The sequence below is a fragment of the Aquarana catesbeiana genome, linkage group LG06 (assembly GCF_042186555.1).
Source record: "Aquarana catesbeiana isolate 2022-GZ linkage group LG06, ASM4218655v1, whole genome shotgun sequence".
NCBI classification, from domain to species: domain Eukaryota; kingdom Metazoa; phylum Chordata; class Amphibia; order Anura; family Ranidae; genus Aquarana; species Aquarana catesbeiana.
The window spans coordinates 125,916,815-125,937,442 of record NC_133329.1 but is presented as its reverse complement, the minus strand read 5'-3'; the positions used below and the strand labels follow the sequence as shown (position 1 = coordinate 125,937,442).

Genomic DNA, 20,628 nt, shown 5'->3' with positions numbered 1-20,628 from the left:
GCGTATGGGGCCCCGAAAACCAATCACTGCCTTCAGGATTTCTAAGGGCGTACATTTTTGATTTTACTCCTCACTACCTATCACAGTTTTGAAGGCCATAAAATGCCCAGATGGCATAAACCCCCCCCAAATGACCCCATTTTGGAAAGTAGACACCCAAAGCTATTTGCTTTGAGGCATGTTGAGTCCATGGAATGTTTTATATTTTGACACAAGTTGCGGGAAAGTGACAAATTTTTTTTTTTTTTTTTTTTGCACAAACTTGTCACTAAATGATATATTGCTCACACAGGCCATGGGCATATGTGGAATTGCACCCCAAAATACATTTAGCTGCTTCTCCTGAGTATGGGGATACCACATGTGTGGGACTTTTTGGGAGCCTAGCCGCGTACGGGGCCCCGAAAACCAATCACTGCCTTCAGAATTTCTAAGGGCGTACATTTTTGATTTTACTCCTCACTACCTATCACAGTTTCGGAGGCCATGGAATGCCCAGGTGGCACAAACCCCCCCCAAATGACCCCATTTTGGAAAGTAGACACCCCAAGCTATTTGCTGAGAGGCATGGTGAGTATTTTGCAGCTCTCATTTGTTTTTGAAAATAAAGAAAGACGAGAAAAAAAAATTTTTTTTTTCTTTTTTCAATTTTCAAAACTTTGTGACAAAAAGTGAGGTCTGCAAAATACTCACTATACCTCTCATCAAATAGCTTGGGGTGTCTACTTTCCAAAATGGGGTCATTTGGGGGGGTTTTTTGCCACCTGGGCATTCCATGGCCTCCAAAACTGTGATAGGCAGTGAAGAGTGAAATCAAAAATTTACGGCCTTAGAAAGCCTGAAGGCGGTGCTTGGTTTTCGGGGTCCCGTACGCGGCTAGGCTCCCAAAAAGTCTCACACATGTGGTATCCCCGTACTCAGGAGAAGCAACAGAATGTATTTTGGGGTGTAATTTCACATATTCCCATGGCATGTTTGATCAATATATCATTTAGTGACAACTTTGCGCAAAAAAAAATAAAAAAAATAAAAAATTGTCTCTTTCCCGCAACTTGTGTCACAATATAAAATATTCCATGGACTCGACATGCCTCTCAGCAAATAGCTTGGGGTGTCTACTTTCCAAAATGGGGTCATTTGGGGGGGTTTTGAACTGTCCTGGCATTTTATGCACAACATCTAGAAGCTTATGTCACACATCACCCACTCTTCTAACCACTTGAAGACAAAGGCCTTTCTGACACTTTTTGATTACATAAAAAAATAATTTTTTTTTGCAAGAAAATTACTTTGAACCCCCAAACATTATATATTTTTTTAAAGCAAATGCCCTACAGATTAAAATGGTGGGTGTTTCATTTTTTTTTTTCACACAGTATTTGCGCAGTGATTTTTCAAACGCATTTTTTGGGGAAAAAACACACTTTTTTAAATTTTAATGCACTAAAACACACTATATTGCCCAAATGTTTGATGAAATAAAAAAGATGATCTTAGGCCGAGTACATGGATACCAAACATGACATGCTTTAAAATTGCGCACAAACGTGCAGTGGCGACAAACTAAATACATTTTTAAAAGCCTTTAAAAGCCTTTACAGGTTACCACTTTAGATTTACAGAGGAGGTCTACTGCTAAAATTACTGCCCTCGATCTGACGTTCGCGGTGATACCTCACATGCATGGTGCAATTGCTGTTTACATTTGACGCCAGACCGACACTTGCGTTCGCCTTAGCGCGAGAGCAGGGGGGACAGGGGTGCTTTTTTTTTTTTTTTTTTTTTTTTTTTTCTTTATTATTATTATTTTTTTATCTTATTTTTAAACTGTTCCTTTCATTTTTTTTTTTTTTAAATCATTTTTATTGTTATCTCAGGGAATGTAAATATCCCCTATCATAGCAATAGGTAGTGACAGGTACTCTTTTTTGCAAAAATTGGGGTCTATTAGACCCTAGATTTCTCCTCTGCCCTCAAAGCATCTGACCACACCAAGATCGGTGTGATAAAATGCTTTCCCAATTTCCCAATGGCGCTGTTTACATCCGGCGAAATCTAAGTCATAAAATGCTCGTAGCTTCCGGTTTCTTAGGCCATAGAGATGTTTGGAGCCACTCTGGTCTCTGATCAGCTCTATGGTCAGCTGGCTGAATCACCGGCTGCATTCTCAGGTTCCCTGTTGAGACAGGAGAGCCAGAGAAAAACACGGAAGACGTTGGGGGGGGGGCATTCCCTCCCACTGCTTCTAAAAGCAGTCTAGAGGCTAATTAGCTGCTAGGATTGCTTTTACATGAAAGCCGATCGCTGGCTGAAAAGAATGATACCAAGATGATACCTAAACCTGCAGGCATCATTCTGGTATAACCACTCAAAGTCGTGAATGGCGTACCTGAAGACAAAAAAATGGTTAACAATAAAGCACAGTAAACGGTAAGGTATAAAAAATTGCATATCTGAAAAGCAAACATGATAAAACATAACAACAATAAAACATTGCAGAATAGAATACAGTAAAAAAGAGCAGAACAATAGAGAGAATAGAGAGAGAGAGAACAATAAAACGACAACTATTTTTTTTTTTTTTTTTATATTTTTGTTTGTGGTTTTTTTTTTTTTTTTTTTACACTTTTTTTTGTAACTAACTTTTATAACTGTAACCGGTTCCAGGTTCGGGTCTCTCAAAATGCGATGGCATCTTGGGAGACCCTGTGAAAGTGTGCCTAGTCTGTGCAATGCTGTACCCTACGCTAATACTCAACTAGTGAATGGTAGCGTTCAAAACATTCACCAATGCAAAGACCAGGATTGTCAGGACAGGAGGGACAATAATAGGGGGTGTCACGCCTATATCCGCGCTTGCTGCAGACACGACATCTTTTTTGGGGGGGTTCATTGGGTAGGGGTACTCGGGAGGACATAAAGAAAATGCCTCTCATGCAGCCGACTGCATTTGGTTGGGGATGTGAATGGGGGAAGTACGGGTGCTGCAGAAGTGGTGGGTTCCCAATTAGGATTGGCGAATGCAGCAGGAAGGGCACTATGGACACGACAGGCCTGTGTTTGTCTTCTTGGTGGCAGCGGGACACTACTTGTGCTTGCCACCTCACCAGCTTGAACTGCACTTATGGGACTCGCCACGTCACCAAGTGTTACTGCAGTACTGGTTTGACTACGACCGGGGTGTACTAGGCCGCTGGTGCTTGCCAGTTCACCAAAACGCTACCAAAAAAACTGTTAGCGATCGCAGGGATCAGGCCTGACTCTGCGAACGCTGCAGTTATGCGTTTAGTGTTTTGTAAGTGTCAGTGATCGATCGATACTGCACTTGGGTGGGCTGGGCTGGGCCGGGCGGAGGGGCAAAACGCAGGTGCTAGCAGGTATCTGGGCTGATTCCGCTAACACTGCGTTTGTGGGAACCCTAAACTGCTGGGGACGCTAGTATAGACCTGATCAGATCAGATATTGATCCGATCAGATACTATACCACTAAGGGAGGTGTACGCTGCGTGCGTGGGTGTTAGCGGTACTGGCGCTAACCTGACGCTGCCTGGGGCTGGTGCTTGCCAGTTCACCAAAACGCTACCAAAAAAACTGTTAGCGATCGCAGGGATCAGGCCTGACTCTGTGAACGCTGCAGTTATGCGTTTAGTGTTTTGTAAGTGACAGTGATCGATCGATACTGCACTTGGGTGGGCTGGGCCGGGCACAGGGGAAAAACGCAGGTGCTAGCGTTTTTGGGAACCCTAAACTGCTGGGGACACTAGTATAGATCTGATCGGATCAGATATTGATCCGTACAGATACTATACCACTAAGGGAGGCGTATGCTGCGTGCGTGGGTGTTAGCGGTACTGGCGCTAATCTGACGCTGCCTGGGGCGACGCATATCACCGCCGGGCGATCAGGGGGCTAAACCTTTATTAGGTAATAAACGACGGGTGCCCTGACACTATAAAAAATAAACGAACTAACCAGCGTCACCCGTAACGGTTATACGGTGATCAGTGGTGAAAGGGTTAACTAGGGGGCAATCAAGGGGTTAAAACATTTATTAGGTAGTATATGGGGGTCCCTGTCACTATAAAACGCTGACGGCGAACCTAAATATTTACCTCCCTAACTAGCGTCACCAGCGACACTAATACAGCGATCAGAAAAATGATCGCTTAGTGACACTGGTGACAGGGGGTGATCAAGGGGTTAAAACTTTATTAGGGGGGGTTAGGGGGGTATCCTAGACCTAAAGGGGGGTAATACTCACTGCCCTAACACTGTAACTGTCACAAACTGACACCATGCAGTAATCAGAAAAAAAAAAAATACTGCTTGCTGTCAGTTTGTGACGGGGGGAGGGGTGATTGGGGGGGATCGGGGGGCGATCGGGGGGGGATCGGGGGTGTAAAGTATGCCTGGCATGTTCTACTGTGTGTGTGTGTGTGTGTGTTGTGCACTCACATGTCTTCTCTCCTCGGCGCTGGGACGGAAACTGCCAAGCCGAGGAGAGATGACATCACATCCTCTGCCTGTGTGAAATTACACACAGGCAGGGGAGGATTCCGATTGGCTGGGAGCGATCGCGAGGGGGGGGCCACGATCGGATGGTCTCCCCCTCGCCTCCCGACGCACCCAGTCAAATGCCGACCGCCGCTGGCACCGGGGGGGGTCCGATCGGACCCCCCGCCCGCGGGAGGCAGATCACGTACAGGTACGTGATTCTGCCTGCCCGTGCCATTCTGCCGCCGTATATGTGCGTTAGGCGGTCGGCAAGTGGTTAATATTGCAAGTCTAGGAAAGTAGCTTAAAGGCTAAGTTCACCTTTTCTTTTTGTCCTTCTAAATTCCAGCTCCCCTATGCACCAATATAGCATTCATGCACTTTTTTTGCAAAAATATCAAAGCTTTCCATAAAATCTACAGACACGTACCTTACTGTCCTCCATCCATGATTCCAAACGTAGCTACTGCTTCTGTCTTACGTCCTTACAGACTGTAGGTCATGACAAAGGAAGGAGTTGACCAGCTGACCTCATTAGCACACACCCTGCATCATCCACCCTCCCATTCCCAGCTGCAGGTTTTTTTAAATGAAATGCAATCAATTAGTGATTATCATTCTCACTAAATACACAATATACAATAAGATTGCTTTTTTTCGCCCCAAAGAAGCTTCAGAACTTTTTTTTTAGAGTGGAGCTTGGTGTGTTTTTTACTCTAAAAATGCAAGGAAATGCACAGCTGTGAATGGAGTCGCATTGTTCTTGTGTTATCGCACCAATTTCACTTTCAGGCCCCATTCACATCTAGCATAGTGGGAGTGAACGTTTGTGTCTCATTTTTCCTGTGACACGCATAGGGCAGCCTGTTGATTTAAATGGGCTGTGTATATATGTGGCTTATGGGACATGTTGGCATTTTGTAGGTTGCGTTTTTTTTACTGTGTGTTTTGCAGCATTTGCCATTCGTTTTTCTCACATGCCAAAATGTGTGTTTGCTTCTGTGTTTGGTTTGTTGTTAACAATTAATATCACTGAAAGCGCAACTAGTAATTTTAGATGTATAAAGGTGGCCATACACTTTACAATCTGATTGTACAATCTCCTTTAGATCTGTCATCAATTATGTAGTGATAGGGCCTGCCTGATTGGATATAGAGTGACTGGTTAGATAGGTGTTTCCTCCTATTATATAAGTGTGGTAAATCTAAACGAGAAAACTCATGTGGGAATGCGAGTTTCTGCTATGCAGAGATGTGAATGGGGCTTGACAGCTGAGTGTTTCTGTCAACTCCCTTCTATGTACTTGTATAAAGATGGCCATATACTATGCAACCTGATTGCATAATAATAATAATAATAATAATAATAATAATAATATATTGTGTATTTTGTGAGAAGGGTGATCACTGATTGGTTGCATTTCATTTAAAAAACGTGCAGCTGGGAGTGGGAGGGTGGATCATGCAGGGTGTGTGCTAATGAGGTCAGCTGGTCAACTCCTTCCTGTGTCAGGACCTACAGTCTGTAATGCCGCGTACACACGATCGGACTTTACGGCATACTTGGTCCGGCGAACCTGAGTCCGTCGGACAATTCGATCACGTGAGGGCTCCAGCTGACTTTTTTTTCTCAAAAGTTTGATGGACCTAGAAATGAAACATGTTTCAAATCTGTCCGATTCGAGTCCGGTCGAAAAGTCCACTCGTCTGTATGCTAGTCCGACGGACAAAAAACGACGCTAGGGCAGCTATTGGCTACTGGCTATGAACTTCCTTGTTTTAGTCCGGTCATAAGTCATCACGTACGAATCCGTCGGACTTTGGTTGATCGTGTGTAGGCAAGTCCGTTCATTCGGAAAGTCCATCGTAAAGTCCGTCGAACAGTCCGCCAGACAAAGTCTGCCGTAAAGTCCGCTCGTGCGTACGTGGCATAAGGACATAAGACAGAAGCAATAAATACGTTTGGAATCATTGATGTAGGACAGTAAGGTACGTGTCTGTAGATTTTATGGAAAGCTTTGATATTTTTGCAAAAAAAAGTACATGAATGCTATATTGGTGCATAGGGGAGCTGGAATTTAGAAGAAAAAAAAGGTGAACTTAGCCTTTAAAGTGGTTCTAATCTGAAAAGATTTAGGGTTTTGGTCATTTTTACTTTGGAGTTAAAAGTATTTTGACCTCTTCCGGACCAGCCGCCGCAGTTATACTAAGGCAGGTTCGCTCCCCTGCGGGACCGTCGTAGCTGTATGTCGGCACTTTAAGACGCCTCCAGCGTGTTAGACTTGAAAAACTTAATATAAATAAGTCACCGGGACCAGATGGCTTGCACCCGAGGGTCCTTAACCACTTCAGGCCCGGAAGATTTGGCTGCTCAATGACCGAGCCATTTTTTGCTATACAGCACTGTGTCGCTTTAACTGACAACTGCGTGGTCATGCGACGTTGTACCCAAACAAAATTGACGTCCTTTTTTTCCCACAAGTAGAGCTTTCTTTCGGTGGTATTTGATCACCTCTGCGTTTTTTATTTTTTGCGCTATAAACAAAAGAAGAGCAACAATTTTGAAAAAAAACACAAAGGGGGTTATTTACTAAAGGCAAATCCACTTTGCACTACAAGTGCAAAGTGCACTTGAAATTGCACTGAAAGAGCACTTGGAAGTGCAGTCACTGTAGATCCGAGGGCGACATGCAAGGAAAATTACAAAACAGCATTTTAGCTTGCACATGATTGGATAATAAAATCAGCAGAGCTTCTCCTCATTTCAGATCTACCCCTCAGATTTACAGGGACTGCACTTTCAGTGCAATTTCAAGTGCACTTTGCACTTGTAGTGCAAAGTGGATTTGCCTTTCGTAAATAACCCCCAGTATCTTTTACTTTTTGCTATAATAAAAATCCCAAATTTAAAAAAAAAAACAACACATTTTTTTCTCAGTTTAGGCCGATATGTATTCTTCTACATAGTTTTGGTAAAAAAAAACGCAATAAGCGTATATTGATTGGTTTGCGCAAAAGTTATAGCATCTACAAAATAGGGAATAGATTTATGCCATTTTCATTTTATAATTTTTTTTTTACTAGTAATGGCGGTGATCCGCGATTTTTATCAGGACTGCGACATTATGGCAGACACATCGGACACTTTTGGCATATTTTTGGGACCAGTGACAATTTATACAGCGATCAGTGCTATAAAAATGCACTGATTACTGTATAAATGTCACTGGCAGGGAAGCGGTTAACACTAGGGGGCGATCAAGGGTTAACTGTGTTCCCTAGGTGTGTTCTAACTGTAGGGGGGATGGGACTGACTAGGAGGAGAGAGAGATTGGTGTTCATACTTAGTATGAACACACGATCTGTCTCCTCTCCCCTGAGAGAACCGGGATCTGTGTGTTTACGGGTGCCTGGCTGTTGTCGTGCCCGCTGGGCACTTGCATTTGCTTTGCAGGCCAATGTGAGTGGTCAAAGGATGAATCGAAGTAAGGTAACATCGTTTCGCACAGGGAGCCAACCTGCCGCAGTACAACCGCGGCAGCGGGTCGGAAAGGGGTTTAAGGAACTCAGTCAGGTGTTAGGTGATAGCCAGACCATTGTTCCTCATTTTTGTGAAGAGTTTACTGACTGGAATAGTACCAGCTGATTGGAGAAAAGCCAACATGGCATCAAAATTAAAAAAAGGCCGAGATATATCCCTGGGAAATACAGACCAGTTAGCTTAACATCAATAGTCTGCAAGCTATTGGAGGGGATGATAAGGGACTATACACAAGATTTTAGTAATGAAAACGGTATCATTAGCAGTAATCAGCATGGATTCATGAAGAATCGTTCTTGCCAGATCAATCTATTAACCTTCTATGAGGAGGTGAGCTGCCATCTAGATAAAGGAGGGCACGTAGACGTGGTGTATCTGGATTTTGCAAAGGCATTTTATACAGTTCCCCACAAACATTTACTGTACAAACTAAGGTCTGTCGGCATGGACCATAGAGTGAGTACCTGGATTGAAAACTGGCTACAGGGGTGAGTCCAAAGGGTGGTGATAAATGGGGAGTACTCGGAATGGTCTGGTGTGGAAAGTGGGGTCCCCCAGGTTTCTGTCCTGGGACCAATTCTTTTTAATTTATTCATAAACAATCTGAGGATGTGGTAAACAGTTCAATCTCTGAATTTACGGACAATACAAAGTTAAGCAGGACAATAACTTCTACGCAGGATGTGGAAAGCTTACAAGAAGACCTCCTGGAGGACATTAGATACGAGGAAAGGTTGCGAGCACTGAACTTATTCTCTTTGGAGAGGAGACGATTGAGAGGGGATATGATATCAAAGTACAAATACCGTACTGGTGACCCTAGCATAGGGAACAAATTTTTCAGTGAAAGGGAATTTAAAAAGACACACGGCCATTCATTAAAATTAGAAGAGAAGCGGTTTAACCTTAAACTGCGTAGAGGGATCTTTACTGTCAGAGCAGTAAAGATGTGGAATTCTCTTCCACAAGCATTGATATCAGCAGGGGGCATTGATAATTTCAAAAGACTATTAGATAGGTATCTTAACGATCACAACATGCAGGGATATACAATGTGCTATTAACATAAACGCGCACACACACAGGTTGAAATGGATGGACTTGTGTCTTTTTTCAACCTCACCTACTATGTAACTATGTAACCATCAACTGTTGCATTTCGTTCATTCTTTGCCTAAACCCAGACACTTTCTTAGAAAATGTATATCTTTTGAGGAGACCTGCCAAGCCACTGGGGTGATACGGCGGTCTTTATCTTTTTCCTATCAATTTCTAGTAAATGCACACTCTTCTGAAGACCCTGTGTTTCTGTGGGAAAGAGACTTGTGAATTACTTTCTCGAAGAAACAAAAGAGCAGGATTTTATTTTTCACTCAGAATCTATCTGCAATAAATACCAAGTGATCTTCTACAAGCTGGTGACCAGATAGTATAGGATACCAGCAGTTCTTTCTAAACTTTTTCCATAAAGTAATCTGTTTTGCTGGCGCTTTGACACCCATCCAGGCTCTCTCATACATATATTCTAGATAGCCATATATATTATGCCCTTTTTGAAGATCAGTCCTGGAGATCATCCATAACTGGTTTTGAACTAACTGACAAACCATAAGCGTATACATAAGCATATTACTCCACCTGATGCCCATGTCCTACAAGACGTATAAAAAGTCGTTAGTAATCCACCACTTGAATGCCACCAAAGCATGCATCCAGTGTTCCTAGGAACAAATCAGTCCTCCATCCTTAAAACAATGGTTCGCCAGGGTTAATGACATTCAAGAAATGGAAGGCCTTACTGCAGCCCTTGGAGACAGAGGCTCTGAGCAAACCTCAAAATGGTTTCATTGGGAGAATTTCAAATGCTTGTCCAAATATAAATAAGAATTATGAACTTTCATTACAGCCTTTGCTTGTTCAGCCAGTACTCAGACCGCTGTATACTTTTTCGCTGTGCAGTACTGCTGTAGAGAAGTATTAATGGTTTAACTTCATGTTATATAATAAATATATATATATATATATATATATATTAGAAAAATGCACATAGGTAATTGCTGGACTTGACATTTTCCTGATATTTATATAGGAAAATGGGGACCACCAGTTCCCACAATTGCCCTGCTGTGAGGCCCTGGTTGTATTTCTCTTCACATACTAGGTTGAGGACAGGGGGAACTGGGAGGAGAGGGAACACCCTCCCCCCCCCCGGTCTTTTATTTTCTTACCTTCCTCCCCTTTCCTTCACCTCTTCCCTTTTAACGTCTCCCTCCCATTTTTTCCCCCTTGTTCCGGCAGCCATCTTTAGGTCTTTGTGCCTGATGTTTTCCCTTTAGAGGGTTACCCCCTAATTCCTTAGGCCCCTTTCACATGGGGCTGTTCATTTTGATGGACTCCACTTGCTCATTGGCGACCGCTCTGTTGATCCCTGCTGAGCTGACGGATGACAGGCCCATTTCTGCTCATTGTGCAGGGACGGACATGTCAGAGCTCCGCTCTGCTCTATGGTGGATCGGAGGAAAATGGACCGCCTGTCAGTTTCATCCGATCTGAACCGCCAGACGGATGGAAAAAAGGGTGGAAAAAATTGACAGTCAGACCTGAACGGTCCGCCCATGTAAAAGGGGCCTAAAAATAAATGTAAATATTTTTGGGAATGTTCCCTGACTAGTTAATGCTGACAATTACTTCCTTCTCTTGTGAGACTATATTATGTTGTATACCATGTATCCTATGTACTGACAGACTCTCCTGTATTTTTTAAGAGATACAGATCTGTATATTTCCTGGATCTCTAAGGGTATAAGTCTATGGGGTTGATTTACTAAAACTGAAGAGTGCAACATTTGGTGTAGCTGTGTATGGTAGCCAATCAGCTTCTAACTTCAGCTTGTTCAATTAAGCTTTAAAAATCAAATCAAATCAAATCAAAAATCAATACCTGGAGGCTGATTGGTTTCTATGCAGAGCTGCAACATTTTTTGCACTCTCCAGTTTTAGTAAATCAACTCCATGTATTTCACATATAGCCTCATCATGACTAGACTGTTAAAGTAACTTTTAGGACTTACATTGATGGTATTAGTTTGACCCCAGGTTGAGATACTTCTTAGATCATTCAGATTTCAGGTGCATCTGCATTTGGCTTCCTTCTTACCTTCATTTGACTATTTTATATTTCCAAAGACTTGTATGGGAATGCAAAATCTGTCTTATGCAAACAAAAGCCCACTAACATACAGTATGCCTTAAAGTTGTACAATATGTATTTGCCTGTATTAAAACCAGTACCCTGCCTAGAGCCCCTGTTCTGCCTCTTACATTAGCTAAGTGCTTAAAGTGGAACTTGAGTAATTTTTTCATCTTTCCATCTATTAAATCTTCCGCCCTTGTTGTTTTAACTTCAGATAGTAAAACATTTTTTTTCTGCCAGTAAATACCTTATACAGCCCACTTCCTTTTTCTTGTCTGGTAAAGAGCCTAGGCTTATGACATCATGTACAGCTCTCTCTCACTCTCATGAGAGTTTGCCAGGAAGGGAGGGGGTGGATCATAAGAGGGCCAATAATAGCTGCAGAGTTGGAGGTGTGCCCCTGTGTGTCTGTATAAATCCAGGAAGTGAACAGGCAGCAGCTTCAGCTGCCCACAGTTAAAATGGTCGCAGCCAGACTCAGTGGAGTGAGATTTCTGCAGCATATTTGGCAAATACAGAATCACAGTATATATAAAATAATATGCAAAGTGTTTGGAGGGTAGCTTCAGAATGGCAAAGATGATTTTATTACAAATTATGGGAGCAGACTTCAGTTCCACTTTAACAGTTATCTCTCCTGTAATTTATCTTCAGGCAAATGACCCCCTACACATTTGTCCTTCAGTATTCTTTGAGTGTGAGTTGTAACCATTTTATATTAAAGAAAACCTGCCATAAGAGGTCTTTTGTTTATTATATTTTGGGGTAAATATATGGTGGCGTGCAAATTACGTCAACTTTGTTTTGGTAAAAATTGCAAGAAAACTTAATTTGTTAAGTTTGTATAAAGTCACCAATTGTTTATCTAGACAATCTGGACTTTTCCTTTTAACTGGAAAAGGCTACCTTATTTATAATGATAACTTTATAAATGAGAAAACAGTGGGGGAATTCTGTCTAAATATTAGCAAACTAAGGGTGATTCATTTTGCAACTACGTCATGCATAGCTGTTAAAGATGATATCTGTGGCAAAGTAAATCATGTACTACTCAGGTAGCTGTTTGATAGCTTAAAAAGAGTTGAGATTAGGGTAGAAACTAGCATTACACCAGCATTGGGTGACATTGAGGTTATAGTCATTTTGGAGAACAGGTTAGGGAACATCCAAAAGAGCCTTATGTTAAGACTGCTTATAACTATGGTTCTAGATGTACAAACAATTATATTTTAGCAAAGAATTTCATATCACTTCTCTTAATAGAACCTTTAAAAATGAGCAATATACTATTTGCAATATCTTATTCTTAATCCTATCTAAATGATATATTTTATATTTGGCATATTTAAAGATTTTTTTAATCAAATATGATGGGTACACCAGAAGATGATTAACTGATTGTGCTTGTGACCACTTAACTGTCGGTGTAAAAAGGCTTATCATATTATTATTATTTGCACAAAAATGGTCACACCAATTAACCAAAATTATATTTATGCATTGTTGTATTTCTTATACATTATGAACAGCAAGTTTATAACATAAAACTAAAAAAAATAAAAAAAATCTGCTCCTCCAGGCAATTAAACAAACAGGGTCTCCCTAACACAACAACATAAAAGCAACATCTGTACCTTTTTAGTGTTAGGTCAGCAGTGAGCTTTTTCACCCACAGCAGGCTCCAAAAGCAGAGTGAGCAAGAGAAAAAGCGCCCTGAGCATAATCAACTCACAAATATAAAGGCTCGTAGCTTTACAGCTTCATAAAAGTCTGGCTACTAGGTAAGAAGTGAACCTAAAAATTGATTCTTTATTTCAACCAAGGCTCTACAGAGTCTCTGAGATCCAGCACCCAGTCAGAACTTATTAAGATTCAGAAAACAAAAATATTATTTTCTCTATATTCGTCATCAACCCCTGGAGCCCCTCACCAAGTGTATATGATAAACCTAAGTGACACAAACACTCCATCCACAATTCTGCCAGCCAGTGAATTGTATTCCATCTGGAGTTCCCTTTGTTATTAATATATTTTTTTTCTTGAAATGTATATTTTGCACATGGATGTTATATAAACTTGATATAGATTTTCTGCTCATAAGATATACAGTAATCCCTAATTTTGTCATTAAGGAATATTTACTTTCAATAAGTTTTTATTGAGAATAATATATAACAGACTTATGAAAACAAAATCAAACTAGTTTCGATATATCGAAAATAGGGTGAGTAATGCGTTTACTTGGAGCGGCGAATACAATAATTTTTAGAATTTCCGAGAATGAAGCGGCAAGAAGATAGATCAGCTATATAACAGAGTTTAGAGTAGAAATTTGCTGAAATGAAATAATAACTCCCAAAAAAATAGGGAAATTAATGTAGCAAGTTTGTGTTGATCAGAGTATACCAGTATTATGCTGATCCTGCAACCATAAAAAAAAAAGACATATAGTACATGGCCCCTAATGATCTGACTAAATGGACATAGGAGACCTGAAAATGGTTAAAACTACTACCATTTTTTTTCTATCTGCTTGATATTATTGAGATAATTCCCACACCAGACAGGTGTCATTGGAACATGTGTCCCCTTTAGAAGATTTTTCCTCTATCTCTTTTTCTGGTGAAAACCCACAATGTTGGTTTTCATCACTTTCAGACAACCGTCACAGGACAGAAGATGAATCTACCCAGCGTGCCGTGGACACACACAGCAAAAAAAAAAAACAATGGAGGTTCTAACTCCTTATCACACTACCCTAAACCAAATGAAACAGTTTTGGCTTTGGATACACTTCAAGTTGCTTACTGTATATGATTCAATACATTGTTGTTAATATTCATTATATTTGGCAGTTCTTTATAGCATAATGTGCTGGCAGTGTGAGACATCTGTGATGCAATCATTTGTGATGCAATAATTTGAATTTTCTCTGGTAGTTAATCTGCTCGCACTCTCTTCTACTTTTGTGCTTTTTGGTTTGGAACCCATTCAGTTTCGTGCTGGAAAACTACAGGTCAAATAACAAAAACTGCACTGTCAAGATCATTTGTCTATGGTGAACACGGGCTAACACTTACGGAAATGCTCATAGAACATAATCAGAACATTCAAGCTGGCTTCTGTTTTCATCAGCCCATGCAGTTATCATAAAACTGCCAAAGACAGCATCTCTTTGGAACAGAAAGTCCTTTCTCTCATTGCAAAAACACATCTGGATTCTCTACTCTCTTTACCTATAATAGCTTTATTTTTTAGATGATGGCATGGGTGAGGCATGTCAGACCACAACAAAAAGAATGTTTGGCCCTTTGAAAAAAATCAGTGGATGAAATACTGCATCAGGGTGCAGCTGCATGGCAATCTGTACTGACACTACAAATTATCCTGGAGGTGTTGCTGAAGATATGTGGGACAGCCAATTGCACTGCTAAGTGATCAGCTTGGATAAATGATATGCCTTCGACATCTTTATGTCTGTGAGTAATTATTGGATGTTTAATACATTTTAATGTTTTTATGATAATACACTATGCGGTTTCCCTTTTCGTTGCCCAATATCTGAGGAACCACCGGATTATCAGTCATACCAGTGTATGGGAAGACTCTTCGGAGGGAGTGATACATTCTGAGCGATTTATGCCGAGCATTTATATGTGAGGCAAAACCATTTGGTGGGTGAGACTCACAATTCACATAGGGTGATCACTTGAGGTGATTGCTTGTAGAGTGGGATAATCCCATCATCTTTCCTGCATGATTGGAACACAGCTATTTGTAGTTATATTATGTGCGGGACTTTTGCACAGACTTTTTAATGGATTTTAACACTCCATGCTTTGAGTTTCTAGAGATATATTTCTTATAAAGGAGGCAGCAATATTGTTTTCACTGTTATAGATTCATTGTTAAAGCCCTTTATTTATCACTTTTTATTATTGTTTGAGTTATATGATTTAGGTTCATTTTTTACAGAGCGGTGTTATTAGAGGTTTATTAAAAAAGAAAGTACATGTATTCAAAACTGGAATCTCCATCCTCACAGTAAAGCATGTAGACAGTATGTAAGCTGACCATAAATGTATAGGGTGAACAAAAAAAGTCAATAGATTCACAGATTCCTCCATCCCTGCTAAAGGGTGTAAAGACAAATCTCCCTTTGCAGAATACCAAAACAGAACAGTGCCTGCGTCTGATTGGATGTAGACAGTGTTCATCCAACAATTTTTCACTTGGCTCATTTAATTAATAGAAAATTCGATATTTGTTGATGCGGGTGTTGCCGCCATGGCCACCAACAGGAGTTAATTTTGCCCGATTTAGCAAATCAGAATTTGATGCACAAATGGCTAGCTTTAGATTTGGTCAAACAGAAAGAGAAAATATTTTTCATGTAGGTAGAAACCATCATAGATTTCCTTTTAGGAGTGTTTTATTAGCCCTTACCTTCACTCACAATGATGGAACACCTTGTGAATGTGCTCATATCCAAAGTCAAAGATGCCAGTACAAGCCTTCATCACATCAAAATATTGACTTGACGAGCAAGCTGTTATATAATCCACATATAGGTGAAAGCCAACGACAACTCATAGCCACTTAAATTTGCTGTCTTCTGATAGAAAGAAAAACCTGTGAATACAGAGCCTGAAATGAAATGATACTTAATAGTGAGACAATGACATTTAAAACACAAGCATCACTGAACATTTTCAGATTGTGTTATTAGTCATACAGTATTGTCTTCCTGGGCATATACCGTAAAGACTGTCTGCGCTAGTTGCCATAAAGTACTTTCAGCCACTAACAGTGTCGCTATTAGGGAGATTCAGTTTCATTTCTAATACTTGGCATGGGACTGGCTGATCTGGTCACGTGGCCCAATTAAGTGATAAACCATACTGCTAAGTGCAATGGCCGGAAAAAGAATTCTGCCCAGGGCAAGGAGTTTTTATACTGATGGCTCTAGGGCAATGTATACAGCTGGCAGAAACAATGTCTGTCACTCAAAGCAACATCTAAGAAGGAAACCAAAGTTCAGAAACTAGGACTTCAATGAGAGAGAAGACAGACAAGCACAGAAAAAGCCAGGAGACTAGAGGATTGGAATAAAATGACTTGCAAACAAAAGACAAGTCTCCAGTGGATGATCAAAGGCTCTCACTGAGCAGCACAGTCAAATGGTATCAAATTAGAAAAGCTGTTTGCTGGGTACCAATGCCTACAAATTCTAGAATGGCCTTGTTGGTGACCAGTAATAGAAAGAAAACAAAAACAACCAACAAGACAGGTGGAAATCAAGGGCTGCCAATTATAAGAAAACAAGACAAGGCAAATTCTAGACAGAAGAAGCACATGCAAATGTGCAGACCAGGCAACAAAGGCTGGTCTAAAGAATAGCAAGAGCTAAAGAGGAATTTTACCTCCCAGATTTATTTTAATCATATCCCCTACCATCTTGTCTACTAGGGTAAGCTGAGATCACATACTAACCCGCCCAGCAATTCCAGTGCTGCCCGCTGTCATCCACTGCACTCCTCCACATTCCAGGTCCCACGTCACCATCTACTTTCCTGATGTCATCAGGAATTCAACTGTCTCTTTTGGGTCCTAGCAACTAGTACTCTGATGATGCTTTTACTGGGGATGCACAGTATGTTCTACAGAGTCACAAAATCTCCTGGGATGTGTGACGCATGGTATATGATTCTCGCCTAGACAAGAAAGTCTGAAGCGCTTTGCTAAAAGGGGAGAGGCATACAATGCAATAAAGATGTAAAAATGAGTGAAAGTTTGCTTTAACATGAACTGAGGACTCACACAACAAGGAAGAATAAAAAAGGAAACCAGATCATGAGGAACTAAAAAGAAGATAACAGGTAAGGCAAGACTAGCGTTCCAAACAAGGCAAGTGTTCAGGACAAGGATGTCAAACAAGAAAGCACATAGCAAAGTTTGAATGCAGACATCTATGAGCAAGGATAATCACATCAATGTTGTTGTCAATGTTGTTGTCTTTCTCATGGGAAAGATCAGACCACTACTGAAACCACAAAGTGGGAAAGTGTGCTTGGGGGGTGCAAGGATGACAAAAGACAGAACAGGCTATGACAACAAAAGCAACAATGTGAAAAGCCAGGGACATAGTCTAACAGTATAGTATAATAGGCAAATGGAAAATATGGCGATCTAGACAAAGCAGGATCAAATCCATGCAAAGAGAGCTTTACTTTACAGGTGGACGATCATTATTTGAAACCATTTAAAGTGGTTGTAAACTCTGTTACACCACTTTTTTACCTATAGGCAAGCCTATAAGAAGGCTTACCTGTAGGTACCGTAAATATCTCCTAAACTTGCACATCATCTGTGCATGCGCACTGAAGAAAAGGGCCGCTGGTGCCATTTCTTCAGGATTCGTGCCGTGACCGGCGGCTCCCGCGCGAATGTTCGGGAGTGACGTCATCATGGCTCCAACCAATCAGAGCGCCAGAGCTACGAACCCGGAAGTAATTCCGGTGACAGATGTCGGCCGTGTACTCCATGTTCCGACGTTGATTCAAGGCATCGTTCTAAAGTAAGTATTTCATAATGAGCTAGTATGCGATGCATACTAGCTCATTATGCCTTTGTCTTGCAGGGGTTTTTTTTCCCAGGTTTACAACCTCTTTAAGGACCAAGTCAATTTTTTACACTTTGTTTTTACAAGTTAAAACCATTTTTTTTTGCTAGACAATTACTTCAAACCCCCAAACATATTTTTTTTCAGCCACGCTAGAGATGGTAGTTGCAATACTTTATGTCACACCGTATTTGCGCAGCAGTATTACACGCGCAATTTTTGTGGAAAAAATACACTTTTTTGAATCATAAAATAAGAAAACAGTAAAGTTAGCCCAATTTCTTCTATTTTGTGAAAGATGTTACACTGAGTAAATTGATACCCATGTTATGTTTCAAAATTGCGCCCGTTTGTAGAAAGACGACAAACTTTGACACTTGAAAATCTCCATAGGCGACATTTAAACATTTTTACAGGTTACCAGTATTGAGTTACAGAGAAGTTCTTTTGCTAGAATTATTGCTCCCGCTCTAACAATCGTGGCAATATGACACATGTGTGGTTTGAACACCGTTTACATATGCGGGCACGACTTATTTATGCGTTCGCTTCTGCGCGTGAGCACGGAGGGATGGGACGCTTTAAAAAACATTTTTTCTTATTTATTTTACTTTTTATTTCATATTTTTACACTGTCCCTTTAAACATTTTTTTTGGATCACTTTTATTCCTATTACAAGGAATGTAAAGATCCCTTGTAATAGAAAAAAAGCATGACAGAACCCCATTAATGTGAGATTGGGGACAAAAATACCTCATATTTCACATTTACACTTAAATGCAATAAAAAAAAGTCTTTTTTTTCCAATAAAAAAAATTGGCCCTCTAAGGCTGTTGGACGGAAGTGACGTTTGATGTCACTTCTGTCATCCAAAGGCATTGAGTCGAGTGGGGGCCATCATTCCCTCACTCGACTTCCTGAATCTCAGGGGACAGCATCGGATTGTCTCCGCCACTACCGACAGCTCCGGTAAGCGCCAGAGACTACCTTGATGCGGCAGGAGGCGGGTGGGCACCTCTCCCGCTGCCGATAAAAGTGATCTCGTGGCGAATCCGAAACTTAAAGCGGACTGCCCGCCGTTGAAGAAAATACCGGGGTTATGGCAGCAGACAGCGTTTAACGGCAAATTAGTGGCGTAAATCCACGGTGGGCGGTCCCAGGAGGGGTTAAAATGCATGCAGGTGCAGTTCAATCTCCAATTTCCAATAACATCACTACCTCCAACTAGAGAATCACTAACACACGCTATATTTTTACTAGAGAGTGGCAAATTATGGAACGTTCACTCCATATGTGATCTGCCCAATCCAACAAAGTGATCCAATCCACCATTGTAATGAAATCTATTCCTATTTAATAACATACATACAAGCACAGAAAATAAATGATGCTAGCAGCCTAGTTTGGGAGAGAAACTGATTTGCATATTGCATGTTGGATGTTATTCCAGCTGTAGAAACTGAGACAAAATCGCTAGGAGTTTATATATAGAGATCTAAACAGCTTTTACCAAAAATAATACAAATTGTTGCAAAGTTGTAATTTCGACCAGAATTTTTTTTTTTACCATGTAAATAGTATGAGCACCCTTTATAAATATGGGTTTAGTGATTGGTTGAAAAAGTATTCCGCTTAATAAATGTACCCCTGTAGTAAATATGTCAAATATTATTATTATTATTATTATTATTATTATTATAAAATGCATACAGTTTATTAATCACACCCTGTAATGGGTATTTGCTCCGTTTTAAACATGACCTTTCATTTTATTGTGGTTGCAGCTTAAGAAAGCACTCTGGAGGATTGACAAATACCTAAAAATCCTTCTGTGAAGAAACATTTGGAATTCGATATGGCAAGGCTCTTGCACTTAAAGGTGAACTTCAGGCTAAACAAATATACAGTGGGGATGGAAAGTATTAAGACCCCCTTAAATTTTTCACTCTTCGTTATATTGCAGTCATTGACTAAACTCATTTAAGTTAATTTTTTTCCTCATTAATGTACACACAGCACCCCATATTGACAGAGAAACACAGAATTGTTGACATTTTTGCAGATTTAGTAAAAAAGAAAAATTGAAATATCACATGGTCCTAAGTATTCAGACCCTTTGCTCAGTATTTAGTAGAAGCACCCTTTTGATCTAATACAGCCATGAGTCTTTTTGGGAAAGATGCAACAAGTTTTCCACACCTGGATTTGGGGATCCTCTGACATTCCTCCTTGCAGATCCTCTCCAGTTCTGTCAGGTTGGATGGTAAACGTTGGTGGACAGCCATTTTTAGGTCTCTCTCCAGAGATGCTCAATTGGGTTTAAGTCAGGGCTCTGACTTATGTGAATTGTGTGATGACTGACTTTTGCCGGAAAATCTGACCGTTTGTACGCTCTATCGGACAATTTTTGTTGGATTTTCCGCGGACAAATGTTGGATGGCAGGCTTATAAATTTTCTGTGGACAACGATCTGTTGTCAGATTTTCCGATCGTCTGTACACAAGTCCGTCAAGTACAAACACGCATTCTCGGAATCAATGCTCACCAAACACAACATTAGCAGAAGGTGCCCAAAGGGTGGAGCTAAAAAGCCACGTAGTACGTCACTACATTCGTGTTTGTTGGTCGAAAATTGTGTGCCATTTGTATGCAAGACAAGATCCTGGTCAACGCCCTTCGGACAAATGTCTGACGCTTTGTCTGCGGAAAATCCGATCGGGTGTACGAGGCTTTAATCTTTCACAGATAACCAATTAATAAATGACCTGCTTTTTATC

At 40.7% G+C, this 20,628-nt stretch overlaps 1 protein-coding gene across 6 annotated transcripts in view; it reads right to left on the bottom strand.

Annotated features, from left to right (window-relative positions):
- The window catches only part of IL21R (interleukin 21 receptor), a 77,444-nt gene that overhangs the window by 43,453 nt on the left and 13,363 nt on the right, over window positions 1-20,628 (bottom strand). For 2 of the 6 annotated variants that reach the window (XM_073636768.1, XM_073636769.1), the window contains exon 2: window positions 15,675-15,860. The gene's annotated coding sequence lies outside the window, so the exon portion shown is untranslated. Of the gene's footprint in view, window positions 1-15,674; window positions 15,955-20,628 lie in introns of those variants that run through there. The other 4 variants (XM_073636772.1, XM_073636771.1, XM_073636767.1 and 1 more) reach the window with 3 other exon arrangements.